The sequence below is a fragment of the Euprymna scolopes genome, chromosome 44 (assembly GCF_053919585.1).
Source record: "Euprymna scolopes isolate OS-2025 chromosome 44, ASM5391958v1, whole genome shotgun sequence".
Lineage (NCBI taxonomy): Eukaryota > Metazoa > Mollusca > Cephalopoda > Sepiida > Sepiolidae > Euprymna > Euprymna scolopes.
The window spans coordinates 28926686-28939925 of NC_136525.1; positions in this window are offsets into that span (position 1 = coordinate 28926686).

Sequence of the window (13240 nt, forward strand, 5' to 3'; positions counted from 1 at the left end):
GATTTTTTCTCCAAAAGTTGCATATGTGCAGGAAGCAAGACATAGACACATTATTACAAAGTCATCATGCGAGCAAATTAGACCTTCATTTTCCCCAAAAGGAAATTATGAAAGACAAATTAGTTCTATTATAAGTTTATATTATTACCTCTAATAAAAACTTAAAATACATGGTTCTGTAACTTGTATCAAGTTGTTACATTGTGTAATACATCTCCAACATATCTTTTTGAATTGTGAAATTTAAAAGACTTAGTTGCTAATTAGCTTTTTTTACAATTTTTGTTTAATCAATGCAGTAAATGCTGAGCTATTTTGCTAGTTGTGATTCATAATTAAAATTATAATTCATGTATTTATTTTTCTTTCAATGTATTTCATATAAATATATCAATTTTAATTGAATATTTTATAAAAAATAGTGAAATTTCAAAGTCAGTGTTGTGAAAAATGCTATGAAAATGAAGGATTTTTCAACATTTTTCTACACGATTTTTAAAATTAAATGCTCAATTTTCTGTTCAAGATAGGAATCTAATTTTTGGTATATGTTCTTATCACATCAAATCCCAACTATCATCACCAGTGCCATGTTGATTTTCTTAAAAAAGTTGCAAATCGACCTGCTCTACTCGTAGGGCAGTCCATCGAGTCCTGGTGATCTATTTTAGGTGACCTGCTTCATAGCAGCTACGACCTCACACTCTGTAACCCGACCATCACAACTAGCCACTTGGGGTGCCTCAAGGCGGAGTGAGCCAGCCAAATAGTTGCCAAACTCCTGGATGCAGAGTGTGGACAGCTGCACGAAACAATCTTCAAAGTGCACTCGAAACCGCTCGCAAATCTCCCAAGCCAACACTAAGGAGTGTCCTTCTGGGCTCTGAATCTTACGAATATAATTATCCGATTTGCGCCCGAGCGAAGGACTCGTTCTGATTTGTCCACATTTATAGCTTCGTTGGGCATCTTTTTAATTCTAGCTCTAACTACCTGGCCCTGATATTGCTCGCTAGCCAAGTGACTCAGGTCCGCCTTAGCTAGGCCTATCTCTAGGGAATACCCCCCTGCCACCGCCCGGGATAGTCTCTCCTCTTGCTGCTTCTCTGCCTTGGCCCTATCTAGGGTGAGGCGTTGGCCATATTTGACAGAATTCTCATACTAGATTTGGCGTTTACCCACCACCTACTCCCAGTAACCGCCCCCACTAATCCCTTCTTGATGTGTTCAGTTAGCTTTTCCCGAAAGTCATCTATCTTCAGTAAGGAGGTATTTAACTTCCACTACCCGGCTAACTTGGGGTTCCTATCTAAATCTAATCTGGCCACAAGTAGTTTGTGGTCAGAATCACCTAACCAGTGGAACGTGGGACAAGATATGTATTCTATATTGCCTCTTCTAACTAATAACCGATCCAAGTAAGTACTTGAAACGGAAGGCCTGCTAGAGAGCCACATCCACATCTCCCGCCCCGGATGATCCACCCGATACCTGTCTACCAGATCGCATCTAGCCATCAGTCCGACAGACTGGTTTCACACTCATCCATCCCTCTAGTCCCGCCCACTTTATCTACCCTGGGATCAAGGATGGCATTCCAATCACCCACTAGGACTAACCGTTCCGAACCCCCGAGAAACACCTTCAACCGCCCGAAAATGAAAACCCGCTCCTGTACGCAATTGGGCGCATACACCACGATGACTCAAAATGCTCTATTTGCCATGGCAACATCGGCCACGATCAGTCTACCATCAGTATCCGCGTGAACAACGCTAACCGTTGCAGAACGTTGCGCCTAACTAACAAAGAAACCCCTACTTTGACTATCACCATATGCTGAAAAGACATCATAATGCCCCTCCAGCACCTGATCATCGTCAACGGAATTGTAGTGAGTTTCCTGTAACATAACCACATCTATGTTCATGGATATGAGGTCCCTCAGTACCCTAGCGGCTTTGCTTCGGCACCTCATGCCCCTTACGTTCAAGCTAGCAAGGGTCAAGGACGTGGCCATTGTGCCTATTCATTGTCAACCACCGGCCTAAAGTCTTTAGTTCCCAGGATGCCGCAAGATTGGGCGAGGTTGCCCGAAAGCAACTCGGACGTTACTCGTCCGTCCCACGCAATACCCCCCGACATCCAATGGGAACGTTAATTTAAGGGCCCTATAGAAACAAGGGTGGACGTATATAGGAACCCTCCCTTCACATCTAGGTGCCAGCTGATTGAGGGAGTCGTGCCCGTCTTCCACCAGTTTAATCCTTTGGAACGCCCCTTCGCCTCCTCAATCATATTCCACATGGCCTTCATGCGATCAACTTTTGTGTGGTGCACAAAGGTCATGATTAAGAGGGCGCAGGTCTTTTTTCCTTCAACTTTGTCCAGGTTTCTCAGCAGCTTAAGTAGACCCCTATGACGCTGCGTGATGTAACTATCAGCATGAAGGGGTCTACGTCGCATATCCGGTCCCCTGGAAGATAGGGGAGCTTCTTCGTGTTTTCCCTCCGTATTGAAGAAGGAGAGGCAGCTCTTATGTTGCAGGGTGTCTTCGGCCTCTCCCAGGACAAGGATCTAGCAACCACTGGTGGGGAATCAAAAAGGGGTGGGGATTTTGGTTCAGCCGAAGGGGTTTATGTTGGGGTTCATGGGGGATGGAGAACGGGATCCAGCCTCCTTGGTCTTTTTGGATTTTTGTTTTCTTTTTGATTGCTTTCGGCCTTGGCACTCTGCCACAAAAGCCTGACTGCTGCCATCATTTCTCTCTGCTTTCTCCTACTCCCTTTCAGATTCTGATGAGGAGACCGGATTTTTCCTTTTCTGGGCGCTGAGTCCTTCTTTCTCTGGTTTACTGGTAGAAGGTTTCTCACATAGCGACCCTGTGGGAACGGACCGACTTTGTACGTAAAGGGGCTGCTCTCTTGTGGAGGGGGGCTTCACCGCTTTTGAGGACACTACTTTGCTTCAGCCGTCGGATGTTGTAGATGCTGGAGCGCCCCCTCCGGCTGGCTTCTCAGGGGCTGCTGGTACCACACTTGTTGGTCTGGGTGTCGCTGGTTGATGGTTCCGCTTGGGACAATCTGACCATATGGCCTTGCTGTTGGCAATGTCAACAATGTGATCTTCGCCCCTCGATGATGATGCTCATAGACCATGTGTCGCACCTGAGCAGGGGGGGAATCTTCTGAATGCCCTCCCGGTCGAGGCGAATTTTAATAGAGTAGTCCCTTACCATTAGATTACGGGGACCACGGACTGGGAGAACAGATTCCACGTCACCATACTGACTCATAACAGCCCCAAGCTGTTTTGAGTCTATGTAACATGGTACTCCTAGTATAGATACACTTGTGCGTGTCTTACTCAGGTACTCCAGCTTGAAGCGTAAATGTTTCCACCTCAAGTCGGAATGGAAGAGTTTCAGTGCGTCACCGTCGGTTGGCAGCAGCAGGTCCCACATGGCGTAGCTACAACGACAAATGTACGTCGCAGGGATCTTGATATCCCCGAGAATCTCCGCCATGTGTTCCTTGTTTACGCCGGTCGATGAGTTTTTATTGAAGTCTATGGTGACTAATGATATTATTCTTTTCGCTAGTCTATCCACAGCTCCTGGCAGGGCTTTTATTACATTACCGTTGGTCAACTCCTTATATGTTGAGTCAAACAATCGACGGTAATCTTCTGATGCTAGCTGGGTTTTGGGACCCCATTCTTTTGCTATTGCCAAGGGCATCTGCATCTCTGCAGGGTCCTCTGCCCTAGTGGAATTGTTGAACATGTGGAGTCCAGTGCCTGTGAACTCCCCGGCAGTGATGGCCAATCTGCCGGGTTTTCCTTTGGGGTCGAGGGCTTAGGAGCAGTCTTCCTACTTGATATGGTACCAACGGCCCTACTCTTTTGTTCAGTTTGAGCGGCTCCCATCTTCCTGGGACGAGACTTCCTTCCCACTCCATGGATTCTGTGGGACTGGTTCTCGTCCTCGCTGCAACACAAGTCTTCCTTAAGTGTGCGGCTCAAGTCAGAATCCATCATGACTAACAAGTCCATGGCCTGTTCCTGATTGCTTGGCACTGCGCCCTATGACGCCTGATCCAGCCCGGTGGTTCTCAAAATGGAGAAATCGGCAGAGGTGGATGGTTTCATTCCCGACCCTAGTAGTTCAGTCCTCCTATGGGCGGGAGGGCTGACAGTATAAGCCCTCTTCCTTTGTCGATCCCAGTGAGCCGGATCACCTCTCCCAGCTGGCCTAAACCTACCACTGTCAGGGACAGCAGTGTCGTCAATTGTCCAGGAGCCACCGCCTAGTGTGACAAACTTCTCTACAGTGACAGTGCAGGGGCTAGCACCGGGTCTAGTGTGGGGGCAGCACCGACCATACCTGATGGTCTATCGACTGGGCCTGAACTGGTGGCTGTGTCAGGGACACGGCCATCAGAACCCTGGCTAGGCAAAGGAGTGGAGCCCGGACCGCGTGGCGGTGGTGGGACTTTCTCAGGGCCTGATCCGGCCCCCAGATTGGGCTGAGGCCCCCTCTGGGAACGGGACCCTGGATTAGGCATTTCTACACTGGAGCCCGGACCAGCTACCCTTCCCCTCTGCGTCTTCTCCCTGGCTCAGACCAGCCGATTTGGCCTGGCTGAGGATTATATTGGATTTGACTTCAACCACCTCAGACGCAGACCGGCCAGCTGCTTAAGTCGAGTCTGGGAATAAAGACAAACCTGTAAAAAAATAGAAAATGAAAAGCAGTTAAAGGGCTAAACAGAAAAGACAGGAAACCGGTCTTTTCTATTTAAATATTTATTCAAAAAGAATATTCCAAACTTTACATAATTTTTACAATAAAAATAATATAAAATGTGAAAATAAATCTTTCTAAATGTGGCATGAAGCCAAAAAGAGTGTGTGTGGGGGGGGGAAATGGGTGTCGGGGGTCGTCCACTTGGTCTTTTCCCTATAACTAGTTGCAGTCACCACAATACCGCATGCACTCTAGGGGTTGGATCTACTTTAAGCTCCAGATAACATGAACAATATTTACAAGATTTTTTTTTTTTTTTTTACAATTACTTTTTTTTTTTTTTTTACAATTACTTTTTTTTTTTTTTTTTTACAATTACTTTTTTTTTTTTTAAAATGATTTTATTTACAATGAAACAATGAAGGTGATGCGTATGATATATGAAGGATGAAATGGTGATGCGTATGATATATGCGGGTGATAGACAGGTGTAATGAGAGCCTTAAAACACCCCAAAATAAAGAAAAATAACAGTAATAAAAAATAAATGAACCAAATAAAACGTTAAGCGATGAATGTGTTAATGAGGACCCACCCTTACCTATTTAATTTTGAAATGCTTCCTGTTTCCAGTATAAGCTGAAAACAAGGGAGCACTTGGGACAGGTTTGGACTAAAATAAATTTATCAGAACTGGGCTCCTTTGGAGGTATTCTAACACCTAAAATAAAATTTGGGGACATGGAGCTCATTTATACCAACTAGCTAAGGGACTGATCCACTATGGGATAGTCTTGATCTGGTCTGGGGATTGCTTTTACGGTCGGCGTGTGCCATGTCTAGGCAGGGAACACGTACTCAAGCCTGTTTCGCATGAACGCACACCACCTCCTACTAAACTGTGAGCGAGATAATCTCCTTCTATCGCATCTGGTTTGGATTTTAAGTTGATGTTTAAAATACAAAATCAGATCCCGATGAGAAGGCGGCTCTCCTCCACGCCCTACCTCTATGCGTGAAACCCACACTACTAGTATAGCTACGGCCAAGGTCGCTAGGAACACCATTCGTTCCTCCCTAGGTCACAAGGGATCTGCTTTATATACTACGGGTGCTAAATCCAGGAGTCACCTGATCGGGGACGATGCGAGCTGTGACCTCGCCTACATAATCCCAGAATTCACGGAGCTTGGAACAAGTATAAAAAATGCATGTTCTACAGTTTCTAAGCTATCTTCCTCACACTGTGGACAAAAAGGACTAATATGACGACAGTACAATCTAAAAATAAGCTTAAACCAGGATTAGGGACAAACAAATTCAACTTGCCTCCTCCCTTGAGGCTCTCATTCACAAATATCCGTGGGCTTAGAACTAACTTAGCTGATGTTGAAGCATTTCTCTTAACAAATACCCCGGATATCTTAGCACTAAGTGAGACTAACCTACACTCCTCCATTCCCTCTAACCACTTTAACATGCCTGGATATCTCCCACTCTGCCGTAAGGACTCTGACAGACATATGCACGGACTTGGAGTTTACATTCGTAATACCCTTCCCTTGACTAGAGAAACAAACCTAGAAACAGATGATCAAGCCTTTATGTGCTTTAGACTAAACATGCAACACAATATTAGCTACTATCATTTTCTCTACCGCTCTCCCTCGACTCAGGACTGCTCCATAATAAACAAAGTATCTGACAGCATAGACACGGCACTGTCCCTCGACACTAGCGCACAAATACATGTGTTTGGTGACTTTAATGTCCACCACAAAAACTGGCTTGGATTCTCTACTCACACAGATGCAGCGGGCAGCACAACCCATAGCTTTGCTATATCTCACTCCCTATCACAAATTGTTACGTTTCCAACCCGTTTCCCTGACCAGGAAGAACAACACGCATCATTTCTAGATCTGTTTTTGACCACAGTTCCTAATGACTGCATAACGAAGGCCCACAGCCCACTCGGGAACGCTGATCATGCAGTGATAATGGTTGAAATCGCCCTAAACTCTAGACCCAAAACTGAAGAGCCAGTGCTCAAAACAACGAGATATTATAATAAGGGTGACTGGGAAGCCATCAGGGAACTAATTAGAGATGCTCCATGGAAAAATATTTTCTCTCTCCCTGCTGAACAATGTGCAAACGAGACCACTGACTGGTTCAAAACTGCAATCGAAGCGCATGTTCCCATGCGGAAATTTTATAGTAAGCCCCACTCTCCCCAATGGTTTACATCGACTTGTGCAACTGCCATTACTCAAAAGCAGCATGCATACCGTAGGTTTAACCGACATAAGTCCAGTTCAAACAGACTGAAGTATATAGAAGCTAGAAATAACGTTAAGAAAGAAATAGCGACAGCTAAGAGAGAATTTACGGAAACCACTAAAAAGCGCATCGAAGCACAAAAACTAGGAACTCGAGACTTCTGGAAAATCTACAACAGTGTAGTAAATAATGGGCAATCAACAATTCCCCCACTAACCAACAATCATGAGGTTGTCTCCTCAGCAACCGACAAGGCTAACATGCTTGCCAGTCGGTTTGCCTCAAACTCCACACTGGACCCTTCCAACCACCCCCTACCTGACTTTCCTATGCGGACAGACGCCACACTAGACGATCTGAAAACCACCCCTGCTCAGGTGCATGCTATCATAAAAAACCTTGACACCTCAAAAGCATGTGGACCCGATCTTATCCCAGCTGTGCAATTAAAAAAGTGCTCAGCCGAAGTAGCTCCAGTTCTCTCCAAACTCTACAACAAATGTCTTAATGAAGCTTGCTTTCCGGGCTGTTGGAAAACTGCTTCTGTTGTACCAGTATTCAAGAATTCTGGCGAAAGGACAGACCCATTAAATTATCGCCCCATTAGCCTCCTCCCACTTTTTGCCAAAATATTTGAGACCATAATTAACCATGCTCTAGTCCATCATCTTACAGATGCTAAACTACTGACTGACAAACAATATGGATTTAGACAAGCCCGTTCCACAGCAGACATCCTCACTGTGATCTCTGAACGTATATGCCATTCACTGGACAAAGCGGGGGAAGGCAGAGCGGTAGCTCTAGATATATCTAAGGCTTTTGACAGGGTATGGCATGAGGGTCTCCTCAGTAAAATCAGATCATACGGTATCACTGGTAGAATACTTAACATAATTAAATCCTTCTTAGATAAGAGAAAAATCCAGGTAGTCCTCAACGGTCGCACATCTAAACAATATGATATCAATGCGGGAGTGCCCCAGGGTTCTATCCTTGGACCTCTATTGTTCCTGATATTCATAAATGACCTCCCCGACAACATTGCCTCTGAGATGGGTATATATGCTGATGACACTATACTCTATGGCAGACACGACAGGAAGACGAATGAACACATTTCTAAAGAAATGGCCGAAACACTAGAGGAAGACCTCCAATCTGTAGTGGAATGGGGACAAAAGTGGTTGGTCGCGTTCAATGCTGCCAAGACTAAACTAGTTTCATTCAATAATTACAAGAAACCCTCTCTACCACCCATAGCAATGGCCAACGACTCTTTATCTGAGAGTCCATCTTTCAAACTCCTTGGCCTAACGTTCACAGGAAACATGAGTTGGAACAATTACACTGAAGGCATTGCCAGGGCCGCTGCAAGAAAGGTAGGCTCTCTCTACCGTGCTAGAAAACTACTAACACCCGAAAGTATCCTGTACCTCTATAAGGCCACCATTCGCCCATGTATGGAGTATTGCTGCCACATCTGGGCTGGTGCATCTGCTACTAGTCTCTCGCTCCTTGACAAGGTTCAAAAGAGAGTCGCAAACCTGATAGGCCCTGAACTGGCATCTAAGCTTCAGCCTCTGTCCCATCGACGAAATGTTGCATCCCTCTGCCTTTTCTACAAGTATTTTAGTGGTGAATGCTCTGACGAACTGCAATCACTTGTGCCCCCACGACGCGAGCACCCTCGACAAACCCGACAGGCTACTAGATCCCACCCCCACACTGTAGAGGTCCCTAGATGTAAAAGATCTTTTTACTCCAATAGTTTCTTCCCCAGAACCACTAGACTCTGGAATTCCATTCCAGGTCCCTGCTTCCCCAACAGTACTGACGTGCAGAAGTTCAAGTGTAACGTGAACCGACACCTTGCTGCCCAAATCCCTACATAGTACCCCAGTAGTTGTTGCCCCTGATAGTAGCCCCCTACACCAAAGTGGCAATTTGCCTTGTTTGGGGTGAAAATGTAATAAAAAAAAAAACAAAAAAAAACAAAACGTCCTACCAATTCTGAACAGCGTGTCATTGAGGGGTAAAGCGTTTCTAACCAATCGCCAGGTCAGGGAAAATTCTGAATTGTTAAGATATCCCCAGCCTGGTGCCCAATTCCATAGAGAGTGGACCTCCCCCTCCGACAGCTGCAGCCACTCCTCAAGCGGGTCCGAAGCGGTCCCCACCACTAAACCCCGATACAATGCCCTTCTAGGCCGTGCAAGGTCAAGGGACCCTGGCATCGCACTAAGCGCATTTCGGCATTCGTTAATAAATTTTGATTGCCCTCTACGTCTTCTCTGGCATTCAATTAAGTGATTGGGGATAAGGTTGGAAAATGCTTCACCAACCATGGGACCCCAATCAAAATCCTCAAATCAGAGTTCTACCCAGGAACGTCAACCTTTCGGCATTTTTATAACTTGCCAGGTTAGGCACCCCCAGGCCCCCATCTACAAAATGTTGAGTACAGACCTGTCTACAGACAAGTGGCCGTTGCTCATTCCACAACAGTGAAAAAAGCGCACGCGTTAAGGCCGCCATACGGACCGCAGGCAGAGGAAGTACAGCTAGCTGGTAAAGGATCAGTGGAAACACGTAAGTAGCACATCCCTCCGCTCTACCTTTAAGGGACAATCCCCTTCAAAACCACACCCTCACAGACGCTTCGACCTTGTTCTGTACCTCCGACCAGTTCTTATCTAGACAGAGACTGGGTCCAAACCAAACACCAAGGATCCGGACCGGTCCATCCGTCCAGACAAATGCGCTAGGCAGAGCATTCGATCCCCGCCAGTGGCCAACCTCAGGCCATTGGATTAGCTGAGATTGACTACAGCCCCTGTAAATTTTCATAACACTTGAGAGCCTTAATCACCGTAATAATATCAATGATGCTCAAAACAAATACGGTGACATCATCGGCAAATGCAGAAACCCTGGCTTGCGCACCGCTAGGAAGAGCAATACCGTGCAGGGCCAGTCCAGCCACCCTAGACTTCAATGTCCTAAGGAATGGTTCCAACGCAAGGGCATATAACATGTGCGACAGTGGACACTCCTGTCGCACCGACCGAGAAACCGTAAACGGCGCCGACCGCACCCCGTTGACCTGCACAACTGCTGTTGGCCGAGCATACAAAATGGAGATCCATCTGCAGAAGCCGGACCCAAAGCCGGCGGTCTCTAAAACAGCCATCAGGAAACGATGATCAACCCTATCAAACGCCTTGGACTAAATTGATCAGCGCGGCTTCAGTGTCGTCTTCTAGGTTTTCTAGGACTGTACGAATCAAATGCAAATTGTTTTGAATCGATCTCCCCTTCACAGCGTAATTCTGATCCGGTTTGATCAAGTCAGTGATAACAACCTGCAGACAATCCGCCAGAACTCGGGTCAGGATTTTCAAATCCGTATTCAACAACATGATGGGCCTAAAATCATCCAACCCCCCAACATGTGTTTCCTTCTTCTTCAGAAGTGTGACCACGCCTTTGGTAATCTGACATGGGATGGATCCCGTGTCAAACCAGAACAAAGATCTAGCAACCGCTGGGGGGGGAGGGGAATCAAAAAGGGGTGGGGATTTTGGTTCAGCCAATGGTGTTTGGGTTGGGATTTTGGGTGATTTTTTTTTTTTTTTTTTTTTTTTACACAGTGATCACCACTTATCAAGGCCCGGAAGCCACTCAGGGATAAGGGTTATTGCAAGTACATCACGTTAGTGAGGAGATTTTATGAAGTGTTTAATTAGGGGGGCGGTTCATTAGGAATTTGTTAACATTAGACTTGAAGAAATCCAAGTTGTAGTCCGGAGGGAAGCAGGCAGACGGAACAGAGTTCCACAGGCGTGCAGTTCTAAGAAAGAAGCTTTGCTCATGAAATCCGCATTTTGATTTAGGCACAGATATAGAGTGGGGGAAATTTTTCACAGTGGATTCAGCTAGACGGGTGATTTTCGTGAAAGTTTGGCGAGGGGGGACCAGGGATTGGAGTTCAGACGAGCACCTGTCATGAAAATAACGATAAAACAAGGATAGGCTCGCAACGTCTCTTCTGTGGGAGAGGGGTTGCAGGGTAGAGAAAAGGGCATCCCCCACTAAACCACGAAGTCTATTTTGTACTCTGTCAAGGCATGATAGGCTGTTTTTGGCAGCTCCTGCCCAGATATGGCAACAGTATTCCATCCTTGGCCGTACTTGGCTTTTATATAGATAGAGAATTGAATCAGTAGTGAGATATCTTCTGGAGCGGTAGAAGGATCCCACCATCTTTCCTGCGACCTTGGCAACAGACTTGATGTACGTGTTCCATTTCAGATCAGGAGTAAAGGTCAAACCCAGAAGCTTGTCAAAACACGGGGCCTCACCCAGACGAGAGCCATCCATCACAATTGAGTCCAGCTGGGGATCAGAGCGTTGATGATGTAAGGATAGGAGTTTGGTTTTAGATGCATTAAAGGTAACTAGCCACATCTTCCCCCACTGAACCACGCGCTCGAGATCAGAGGAGAGAGAATCAGAGAGAACTTCGTCATTTACAGCCTTTGATGTGTTGCCGTAGATGGTCGTGTCATCAGCATAGATGTCAACGAATGATTTAAGTATGTGTTTAGGGAGGTCATTGATGTAGATCAGGAAGAGAGTTGGGCCGAGGATTGACCCCTGAGGGACTCCAGCATTTATATTGCAGGCCTCCGATTTTTGTCCATCTACCACTACTCTTATGAGCCTATCGGAGAGAAATGATTTAATGATTGAGAAAACATTTCCAGTTATACCGTAGCTGGAAATCTTGTGAAGTAGGCCGTTATGCCATACTTTGTCAAAGGCCTTTGATATGTCAAGAGCAATTGCCCTAGAAAGGAAGCCTTTGTCAAGAGATTCACTAATCCTGTGGGATATAACCATCAGCACATCTGCGGTAGATCTTGCAGAGCGGAAACCATATTGTGTGTCACTAAGAAGGTTGTTTCTGCTGAGGTGGTTGACTATTTCTCTATTTAATATTGATTCCAGTAACTTACTCATAACACAGAGAAGACTTATTGGTCTGTATTGAGAGGGAGATGACTTATCACCTGAATTCTTGAATACAGGGCAAACTGATGAGGTCTTCCAGGGGGTCGGAAAGCACTTCTCCTTAAGGCAGCGCTTAAATAGTTTCGTAAGTATGGGAGCAAGTTCTGGTTGAAGCTTTTTTAACACTATAATTGGGATGCCATCAGGACCAGTTGCTTTACTGGAATCTAGGTTTTTTATTAGCTTGGCGACCTCATGCACGGATATTTGTATGTTACCTAGCTTGTTCTGTGTTATAGGAGGAAATATGGGGAGTTGATGGCCTTCGTCGCATAGGGTAGAATTAGCTGCAAAGTTCTTTGCAAATAGTTTGGCCTTGTCTGACGCTGACGAGATAACCTCTGGTCCATTGATAATGGTTGGGATAGAACGCACACTTCTGTTCAGGATCCTATTTGTTATTTGCCAAAACTGGTGGGAACCAAGCCGCTGATCAGCTACCTTGGATTTAACAGACTGGGCATATAGCTCTCTTGCATTTTTTATTACTCTTTTACAGTGGTTGCTGGCAGTCCTGAAAGCAGCTTTAGTCTCAGTGCATCTATTACGTTGGTAGTTATGGAAAAAGTGATTTCTGTGCGCGATAGCAGCAGCACATTCTGGGGAGAACCATGGCTGGCTGTTAGGTTTTTGTTGGAATTTTTTTGATGGTATGAATTGGTAATTGGTGATTGAACCGTAGAGACAGTATTCTCTACATTCATGGGGGATGGGGAACGGGACCCAGCCTCCTTGGTCTTTTTCGCTTTTTGCTTCCTTTTGGTTGTTTGGCCTTGACACTCTGCCACAAAAGTCTCACTGCTGCCGTTATTTTTCTCCGCTTGTTTTTCCTTCTCCTGCTCCTCTTCTGATTTCTCTTTAGGCCGCTCACAGCATCGATTTTTGTTTTACTGGTGGAAGAACTCGTAGACGACACTGCGGGAACTGGCCAACCTTGTACCTCAGGGGGCTGCTCTCTTGTGGAGGGGGTCTTTGCGGTCTTCCCATTTTTTCTGACCACAGTACTCCAGCCATCAGGTGTTGTTGCTGTGCCCCCTCTGGCTGGCTTCTCAGGGGCTGCTGGTGTCACACCCTTTGGCTTTTCTCCTGCCTACTGTTGATTGATCCGCTTGGAGCAATCCCTCACCGTATGTC